Below are 9,970 nucleotides of genomic sequence, written 5' to 3'. Positions count from 1 at the left end.
ATATACATAAATTTACTTAATCATCACACAATTATATCCTTTACTTTCTAATGAGAAAACTGAGCTGAGAAATGTCAAGTATATTGCCCAAAATCCAGCTAGATAAGTGAGGGAAACACATTTGGTACTCAGGTTGTAGAACTCTTTACGTCATATCCTTAACCATTTCCTTTGAACATATTTCTGTATTATTATTTTTATACTTTTATCTGCAAAATAAACATGTTAAGTATATCAGTTGTTTTATATACTAAACTTTCTTCTTGAATGACCAAAGACTGAGAAAACTTGAAATATTTCTTACCCTGATTATATTTTATCAGTTTTACTTTGTTTCATTAGATTTTGCTGTGGTTTTTTTTTTTTTTTTTTGTAGTGCCTTGGTATATTTCACATAAAAGTTCACACCTTTCACAAATGGATTTTATCTTTAAAGGATTAAGTGGGTTGACAAATATAAAATATTTGGCACATAGTAACCACTCTGAAAACTACTTATTATTACATAGTGTCTTCTCCGTTTTTAGGTTTCCAGTCTTGATTTTGTTTCCATCAACTGTTACTTTCTTTTAATATTTTTTTCTGGTGGTCTACATTGGTCTTCCCCAGCAGCTTAGTGCTAGAGATTACGCCTGCAATACAGGAGATGCGAGAGACTGGGTTTGATCCCTGAGTCAGGAAGATAACCCTAGAGAAGGAAAAGGCAACCTGCTCCAGTATTCTTGCCTGGGAAATCCTATGGACAGAGGAGGATGGTGGCTACACTCAATGGAATTGCAAAGAATCAAACATGTCTGAGCATGAGCACACATAGGCATCAGGCTTTGTATATGCTTTTCTCTTGTATATGTATCAGCTCGACTGGATATGGAATTCTTGGGTCATAGAATGATTTTGAACTCTGAAGACATTGCTCCATGAACCTCTGTCATTTAGTATTGCAGAAAACCTTGAGGCCAACTTGAAAATTTACATTTCCCATTTGTAAGTCACTTATATTCACCCTGCCTCTGACACCATGTTGATGCTTGTAAATTTTTTTCATCTAGTCTTGAAATTTAAATATTTCAGGTTTAAATCTTTTAAAAGTAAATATGTCCTTTATGTTTGGAATTACATGATTTTCTTCATCACAGATTAATTTTATTTTCTAATGTCTTTCATCTTATTTTCTATTTTGACCAATAACATTACATTGGTTTCAGGCGTACAACTTAATGATTTGATATGCACATCTATTGCAAAATGATCATCACAGTAAGTCTAATTAACATCCATCATCACACACACTTTGAGTTTTTTTCATGAGAACTTTTAAGATCTTCTCTCTTGGCAACTTACAAATATACAATAAAGTATTACTAAATATAGTCACCAAATGGTACATTACATCGCCAGGACTTTTTTTTGTTTTTTGCTTTCTTTCTTTATTGATTAATTTCATTTTGTTTGGCTGCGCTGGTTCTTTGTTGCTGTGCGTGGGCTTTCTCTAGTTGCAGCGAGTGACAACTACTCTCTAGTGGTGTGCAGGCTTCTCACTGTGGCGGCTTCTCTTGCTGCAAAACATGAGCTCTTGGATGCTGGCTCAGTAGTTGTGGCTTGCAGGATCAGTTGTTCTGTGGCATCTGGAATCTTCCTGGACCAGGGTTTGAACCTGTGTCCCTTCCCTGCATTGGCAGGAGGATTCTTAACTCCTGGACTACCAGGGAAGTCCCCAGAACTCACTTATTTTATAACTGGAAATTTGTTCCTTTTGACAACCTTCACTCATCATTTTTCTTCTTTTTTTTTTATTTTTGCTGTTCGATCTGCTGAGTCTTTTCTTCTAGACTTCTTATAAAATTTATTTTAGATTTACTGGAGTTGTCTTACAGATTTTTAAATTTTTCTGACCTTGTTTTCTATTTTCTCTAGAGGTTCTGGAAGAATTTCTCTAGTTTATTTTTCTAATCCATTGATTCTAATTCTACAGAATCTTACCTTCTGCTTATGAACTCCATTGCATTAGGAAATTTAATGATCATATTTTTCATCCTAAAGCAACTCTTTCTGCTCTTAGATTATACCTATTTTTATGACTTCATGCCTTTAGACTTAATAGACAAAATGTTCTTTGGAGTCTTTTAGGAATTACATATTAGAGATTTTCTAGTTTTTCCTGGCTTTTTTTAAGATAATATTTTTTTTCCTGTCTGTTCAGCTTAATTGCCTTTTTTTTAACTACTGAAATTTTATAATTTTCTCTTTGCTTACCCTAACAAATAAGCATGTATGGATAGAATGGAAAATGAGAAGGTGATTGGATAAGTAATTGGCAATGGAAACTGTGAGTGTGTCCGTATTTGGAGACAGAGGCTGAGATGGTTGGACGGCATCACTGACTCAATGGACATGAACTTGGGCAAAGTCCAGGAGATGGTGAGGAACTGGGAAGACTGGTACGCTGCAGTCCATAGGGTTGCAGAAAATCGAACGGCTTGGCAACTGAGCAACAACAACCTTATTTGGAGATTTATGTGATTTCTTGATTGTTTTGATCTAAACCGAGAAGAAAGGGAGGAACAAGGAGGAGAGAAGAGAGGGAAGGGAGAAAGAGAGGAAAAAAGTAGAAAAGAAGGAAGGAAAGAAGGAGGGAAAAAAGAAGGTAGGATTAGCTCTACTGTAGTTTTACACTGCCAAATTATAGGTCCATTACCCCTGAAGAGTAGGTGTGAATTACAGCCAAGGACAATCACATCGGGGAATTTTGCCCCTGTGCCAAAGATAGTCTGTTCCCTCTTTGTTTGCTGGGATAATGTCCCTATTCTTTAACTGGGAAGGCTTTTTTCTTTAGAGGCCAGCTGCGGCACTGCCCCCATCCAACTTGGCCTGCTCTATAGTTCAAGTGTAACTGGGAGCAAAGTATGCAGAGTAATCTCACCCTTGTCAGCTCTAGATTTGCAACCTCCTCCACAATACTTCTCCCACTGTCATGATGCCTATTTTTCACTCCAGGCTCTGCTGCTCTGTACTTAGGGTCAACTTATGAATAGTGAGCTGGCCAGCAGTTCATCCAATAGAGTCCCAATACAGCAATATATTCTGCAGAAATTGCTTGACTTTCCCTCCCAATAGTTTGGTTTCCTTCCCTGATTTTCAGAGCTGATCCAGATTTTCCACTATTTTTGAATTCCTTTGGACTTTCCATTGGGAATCTGGGAGAATGAGAAGCTAAATGCAAAGATTCAGACCAGAAGTCTATCTTTTTAATTTTCTGTTTGAATAGCTTATTTTCAAGCATTGTATCACAATTATCACTCTATCAAATCAATGAAACATGTTGATACATCTCCTAATTTCCGTGATTCTAAACTCTTGTCTGCAGACTAGCTGCTCTGGAAACACCTGTTTTACATATGGAGATTCTCAAGTCCCACCTCAAATAATTCTAACAGAGTACATTTTAGCCTTTTTGTTATGAGAACAAATGTAAATTTAATTTTCTTTTAGGATTTCATGACAGTTGTTAAGGTAACTGGAGATCCCCTGAAACGTGGCAACAAGAAATTATTGCTCTAACTGTAGGATGGTTGTAGCTACATCTGAAGAGGGCACTGTGTGAAAATGAGATAGTAATCCCCTACAAATTGTTTGCCAGAGTTCTTAGATCTAGAGAACTATTTTCATCATGTGTTGATTATTATTTGAGAAAATCCCATTGTGCCTTTTTGACATGGTAGTTGGGAGGAAAATGGAGAGAAACAGCTGGAGGCTTTACAAGTACTTTCATGAGCAGGATGTTCCAGGCTGGGGGGCAGGTGGCATTTTATAAGAATTTAGAAAGTAAAAATGTTCAACTTCATGAATACATTTTTAATAGTGTTACTTAGAAATTTCAATACTGGTTTTATTCTCTAGGGTGACAAGCACAGATACACCTATTACTAACAATTTAGTTGACACTCTGGCTTTATTTGGAGAAAGAAGGGTTGGCCATTTAGATTAATTCATAATTCAGATCCACTGGTATCAATTAGAAATGTTTATGCTTAGAACGGTGTATGCAAATGCAAGAAAATAGAACTTATTTTAAAACATTTTTAACTTAGGAACTCAGCCCTCTGGCATTTAATCATCTGGTTCCCCTTCTCTTGCCAGCCAAAACTAACAGCCAGAGCTCCTTAAGAAGAGGGATTAGATGTGAAATCCTGATACATCTCATTCAGTTTGAGCTCTGTATTAAGAACAGAAGGACATTTGTCCATCTGTCTTTGAAAGAAATGTGAGACTTTGGTGATAGTACTATAGGCAATGCAATAGAAGTTTCTGAGTCTATTTTGTGGTGTATTTTTATTCAAACTTCAATCCCATGATACAGATATATACCACTTTGTGCTCTGAAATCACCAAAATAAACTTGCTTAAGGCTTCTTTATAATTCTGGCCTAACTAAACAATAACACCCACATCTCAACGGTCTGTGTGATTATACACACAAACTGCAGGTTTTCTGTTAGGTTTACCACTCTCCTAAGAACTTTAAATCTCTCTGTAGCCAGCCACTAATTTCTTCTCCGTCTGATTCTGTTTATAAGTGCAACTTGGGATTCAAAGCAGAAAAGCATTTGCAGGGTTTAGAGATTTAGAACTCCACGTATGAGCACAAAAGACATTAAATGCAAATCCTTTGTGTAGATCATTGCCTTAAGATGAGAACAAAAAACATTTATTAAATTTAATTATAGAAGGTGAGCACATAAAATAGGTGGGAAAAGAGCAATTTAGACATTGAGCAAAAGTCAAGGATAACTGCACAGAAGGCGTATAGAACAACAGCAAGAATATGTGTGAGGATCTGCCCAGTGTTTCGAAGCCACTGGGTTATCCTAGGACACAGTGTGCACATAATGTGGCTTTTGGCCCTATGTTAGTTTTCTCCTTCCACAAAACAAATCGCCATAGATTGAGCAACTTACCACAATGTTGATTTATTTTCTCATAGTTCCAGTGGGTCAGAAATCTGGCATGATCCAGTTTAGTTTCTTGTTTAGTGTCCCACATGACTGAAATCAAGGTCTTGGCTGGCTGCATCCTCGTCTGGGAGCTCAACAATGGAAATCCACTTCCAAGGTCCCTCAGGTTGTTGGTATGAAGCCATTCCCACCTCTGTATAACCGAGATCCACATTCTCTTCCAAGCTGTCGGTCAGGGTTATTCTCAGCAGCTAGTTCCATAGGCTTCCATAATGTGACAGCTTACTTCTTCAAAACTAGCCTTAAAGTTTCACTTGATTAGGTCCAGTCCACCAATGATAATTTCCCTTTATTTTTTTAATAAAAAAGATTTTATTTTATTATTTTCAAAGAAAATATAAAGCAAGACATAGTAATACCAAAAGAAAAAGAATGATGAAGCCATAATAATTCACATCTGCCCTTTGTAGAATGACTTCTTGAACTTTAGTGAGAGGTGAAGAGTAGACAACCCATAGGCCCCTTCCAGTGATAATATCCTTTTGAATTAACTCAAAACCAATTGATTAGGGACTTTAATTATATTTTCAAAATCCCTTCACCTTTGCCATTCAATGGAAACTAATCACAAGATTGATAATTCATCCTAATCACAGATTCCAGTGGCACTCCAAGAGGAAATTATACAAGGCTTATAAACCAGGAGACAGGAATTTGGGGGAATCATCTGAGAATGCTGCTATAGCATTTATAGCCTTGCATGCTTGCTCAGTCTCTTCAGCTGTGTTTGACTCTTTGTGACGCTGTGGACCATAGCCTGCCAGGCTCATCTCTCCATGGGAATTCTCCAGGCAAGAATATTGGAGTGGGTTGCCATGCCCTTCACCATGGGATCTTCCTGACTGAGGGATTGAACACTTGTCTCTTATGTCTCCTGCATTGGTAGGTGAGTTCTTTATCACTAATGCCACCCAGGAAGCCCTTCAATTCAGTCACTCCATTGTGTTCCCCATGGACTGCAGCACCCTAGGTTTTTCTGTCCATCATCAACTCCTGGAGCTTACTCAAACTCGTCCATTGAGTCGGTGAGGCCATCCAACCATCTCATCCTCTGTTGTCCCCTTCTTCTCCTGCCTTCAACCTTTCCCAGCATCAAGGTCTTTCCAAATGAGTCAGCTCTTCATATCAAGTGGCCAAAGTATTGGAGTTTCAGCTTCAACATCAGTCCTTCCAATGAATAGTCAGGACTGATTTCCTTTAGGATGGACTGAATTGATCTCCTTGAAGCCCAAGGGACTCTCAAAGTCTTCTCCAACACCACAGTTCAAAAGCATCAAGTTTTCGGTGCTCAGCTTTCTTCACAGTCCAACTCTCACATCCATACATGACCACTGGAAAAACCATAGCTTTGACTAGATGGACCTTTGTTGGCAAAGTAATGTCTCTGCTTTTAATATGATGTCTAGGTTGGCCATAACTTTTCTTCCAAGAAGCAAGCATCTTTTAATTTCATGGCTACAGTCACCATCTGCAGTGATTTTGGAGCCCCCCAAAATAAAGTCTTTCACTGTTTCCTCTGTTTCCCCATCTATTTGCCATGAAATGATGGGACCGGATGCCATGATCTTAGTTTTCTCAATGTTGAGTTTTAACCCAACTTTTTCACTCTCCTCTTTCACTTTCATTAAGAGGCTTTTTAGTTCTTCTTTGCTTTCTGCCATAAGGGTGGTGTCATCTGCATATCTGAGGTTATTGATATTTCTCCCGGCAATCTTGATTCCAGCTTTTGCTTTATCCAGTCCAGCAATTCTCATGATGTACTCTGCATATAAGTTAAGTAAGCAGGGTGAAAATATACAGCCTTGACGTACTCCTTTTCCTATTTAGAACCAGTCTGTTGTTACATGTCCAGTTCTAACTATTGCTTCTTGACCTGCATACAGAGTTCTCAGGGAAGCCCTTGTATGTCTTAATACATATCCCCTGCCCTACTTTGCGTTCTAATTGATAACCTATTTTTTTTTATTTTAATGAAATCCTAGACCTTACTTTATTTGTGATTTACTCCTAATCCTTGGCCTTGAGCTCGTTTGTCACCACTTGACATGCCTCAAGGCTTGGGCTGCTGTTGGTTACTCTGGTTAGAGACCTTACTTGGCCTTTTGTACTTGGCCAATTTCCCCGCTGGAATAATGTCAAGTCAAGGAATTTACCTGGAGTCAAGATGCTCCCTGATTGTTGAACACTAGCCTGATGAGCGTCTCTGAGATGTGCAAGATCTGTTATCCCAGGGGAAAAAAAGAGGAAAGAGAAATGGAAATCCCTCCAGAATCAGATGCATATATATATGAGATATACATATATCACATATATATATATATGATAGGTAGCCAGAGCTTGTTAGATTGTGAAGAAAATGAGAAAAGAAGAGTTCCTTTCTACCTGGTCAGCCTTGTAATACCAGAATTAGTTTTTTTGTTGTTATTCAGTCACTAAGCTGTGTCCAACTCTTTGCGACCCATGGACTGCAGCATGCCAGGTTCCTATGTCTTCCACTATTTCCTGGAGTTTGTGCACATTCATGTCCATTGAGTTGGTGATGCTATTTAACCATCTCATCCTCTGCCACCCCCTTTCCTTTTGCCTTCAATCTTTCCCCACATCAGGGTCTTTTCCAGTCAATTGGCTCTTTGCATCAGATGGCCAAAGCTTTGGAGCTTCAGCTTCAGCATCAGTCCTTCCAATGAATATTTGGGGTTGATTTCCTTTAGGATTGACTGGTTTGATCTCCTTGCTGTCCAGAGAGTCCCTAATTAGATGTTAAAAATCCCTTGAAGCTGCTAGATGAGGTAGGGAAGATAAATTATCCTGGTCAGGTGGCCCCAGGTACTGTGTGAAAACAGGAAAATAAGTTTTCCTAGAACACTAATTTTAACTCAGAATACATTTCTCTGTAGAAACAAGGTTTTAGATAATGTTGTGGTTCCTAAGTTATGCTACAAATTCTTTAACAACAACGACAAAAAAAAAAAAAACCCATAATGTAGAATAAATGCATTTATGTTTAAAATGTAAATGCATTTATATTTTTCATAAATGCAGAATAGTTCAAAATGACTACATGTCCATATTACGTGTCTATCATCTCTTATTCTTGGATATTTGACCTAGGTGTTTTGGAGATTTGAGTCAGTATATTCTGTTTTGGAGTGTGAATTGTGATCCTACATTCTAAAGTTATTTTTTGGGTAAGGTTAACTACTGTGGAAATCAGTTTGGCTGTTTCTTGTATGACTCAGCAATTCCACTCTTAGGTATATACTCAAGAATTGCAAACAGGTGTTCAACCAAAGACTTGTACATGAATATTTATAGCAGAATTATACACCAGGGCCAAAAGGTGGAACAAACTCAAATGGTGATGAGCTAAGAATGGAAAAATAAAATGTGTTATGTTTATACAGTGCAGTTTTACTCCAACTTAAAAAAGGATGAATGAAATTCTGACCTTAGTTGCAATATGAATGAATCTTAAAAATATATTTTTCAAAATTTCATAACCAAAAGCCATAAATAAAAAACTATAGACTACATGATTCCAGGTATATGAAATATCCAGAAGAGACAATATACATAGACAGAAATGGATTAGTGAAATATAAGATACTCATTTAGGGTTGAGGGAATTGGGGATAGGGAGATGGTAGCTAAATGGTATAGGATTTCTCTTTGTGGTGACAAAGATGTTCTAAAATTGCTGGGGTGGTAGTTGAATATATTTGTGAATATACTGAAAACCATTGCATTACATTCTTTAAGTGGGTAAATTGTAAGGCATGTGAATTATATCTCAGTAAAGTTATTAATAGATAGAGTTAATGACCACTAGAAGGAAATCATGTTGCATAAACAGGTAAAGTGTGAACTTCAGACTATCTTTTCAAAGCCCAAGAAAGATATGGAGCCTCATTTATGACAGAGTGATTTGCCCCTTGTGAAATCTTTTTCAATCACTGAAGATACACATTAAAAAAAAATTTCATTTAGTTATTTGTCTTCTCTGGGTCTTAGTTGTGGCACGTGGGATCTTTGATCTTCATAGAAGCAGCGTGCAGGATTTTTTTTTTTTTCTTTTTTTGGTTGCAGCATGCAAGCTATTAATTGCAGCATACAAAATCTAGTTCCCTGACCCTAGATCACCTCCATCCCCCTACACTGGGAGCGCTGAGTTTTAACCACTCGACTACCAGAGAAGTCCTTTTTTAGTTTTTGATCTAAAGAGCTTTAATGAGTCTATGCTGTCTCTTAGTCAAATTGAGAGAACTCTCTGAGAGGCATGTGCAGGTTCTGATCTCAGACTGCAAAGAGAACAATAACTCATCTTTGCAGTTTGAAATTATTTTCTTGTTTCTCTTACTGCAAAGCATTTTCACATGGAGGGTTGGGGAGAGGGTGAAGGTGGATGCTTACAGTAAGTTTCTGAGGCATCCTTCACAGTATATAGCAGCTTCACAGAAGCTATAAAGTCAAACTTCAGGTATCTTGGCCATAGGAGAAAGAGAAGTTGTGTTCTGGAATTTTGTAGAGCTAAACTGGACTAACAACTTTGATAGAGAAAGGAAGGAAAAGAAAGCCAATAGCAATGGGCAAGTATGAAGGGAGGAGTGTTATATGTGTTCTCGTCATGGAGTGTTCTCCATGTCAAATATTTGCCATAGCTACTTAATGATTTGATGATGTCATTTCCATTTTATAGATAAAAGGAAAGCCTGCAGAGAGGGTGGCAGTTAGCGATGGTGGAGATGTAACTTAATCTCAGGTATTTATATTCCTTAAGACTTCATCCTTCCTCCTCTTCTCTTTTCACTCTGCATCAGTGATTCTCAACAGGAGGTGATTTGGAGCCATGCCTGGAGACATTTTTGGTTGTGGCCACTGGGTGGTGGGAAAATTACTGGCTTCTAGTTGCACAGAGGGGTTCCCTGGTGGCCCAGTGGCAAAGAATCCTCCGGACAATG

This window comes from Odocoileus virginianus, chromosome 25 (assembly GCF_023699985.2).
Source record: "Odocoileus virginianus isolate 20LAN1187 ecotype Illinois chromosome 25, Ovbor_1.2, whole genome shotgun sequence".
Classification (NCBI taxonomy): domain Eukaryota; kingdom Metazoa; phylum Chordata; class Mammalia; order Artiodactyla; family Cervidae; genus Odocoileus; species Odocoileus virginianus.
The sequence above is the reverse complement of the archived record's forward strand: the minus strand, read 5'-3'. Positions refer to the sequence as shown.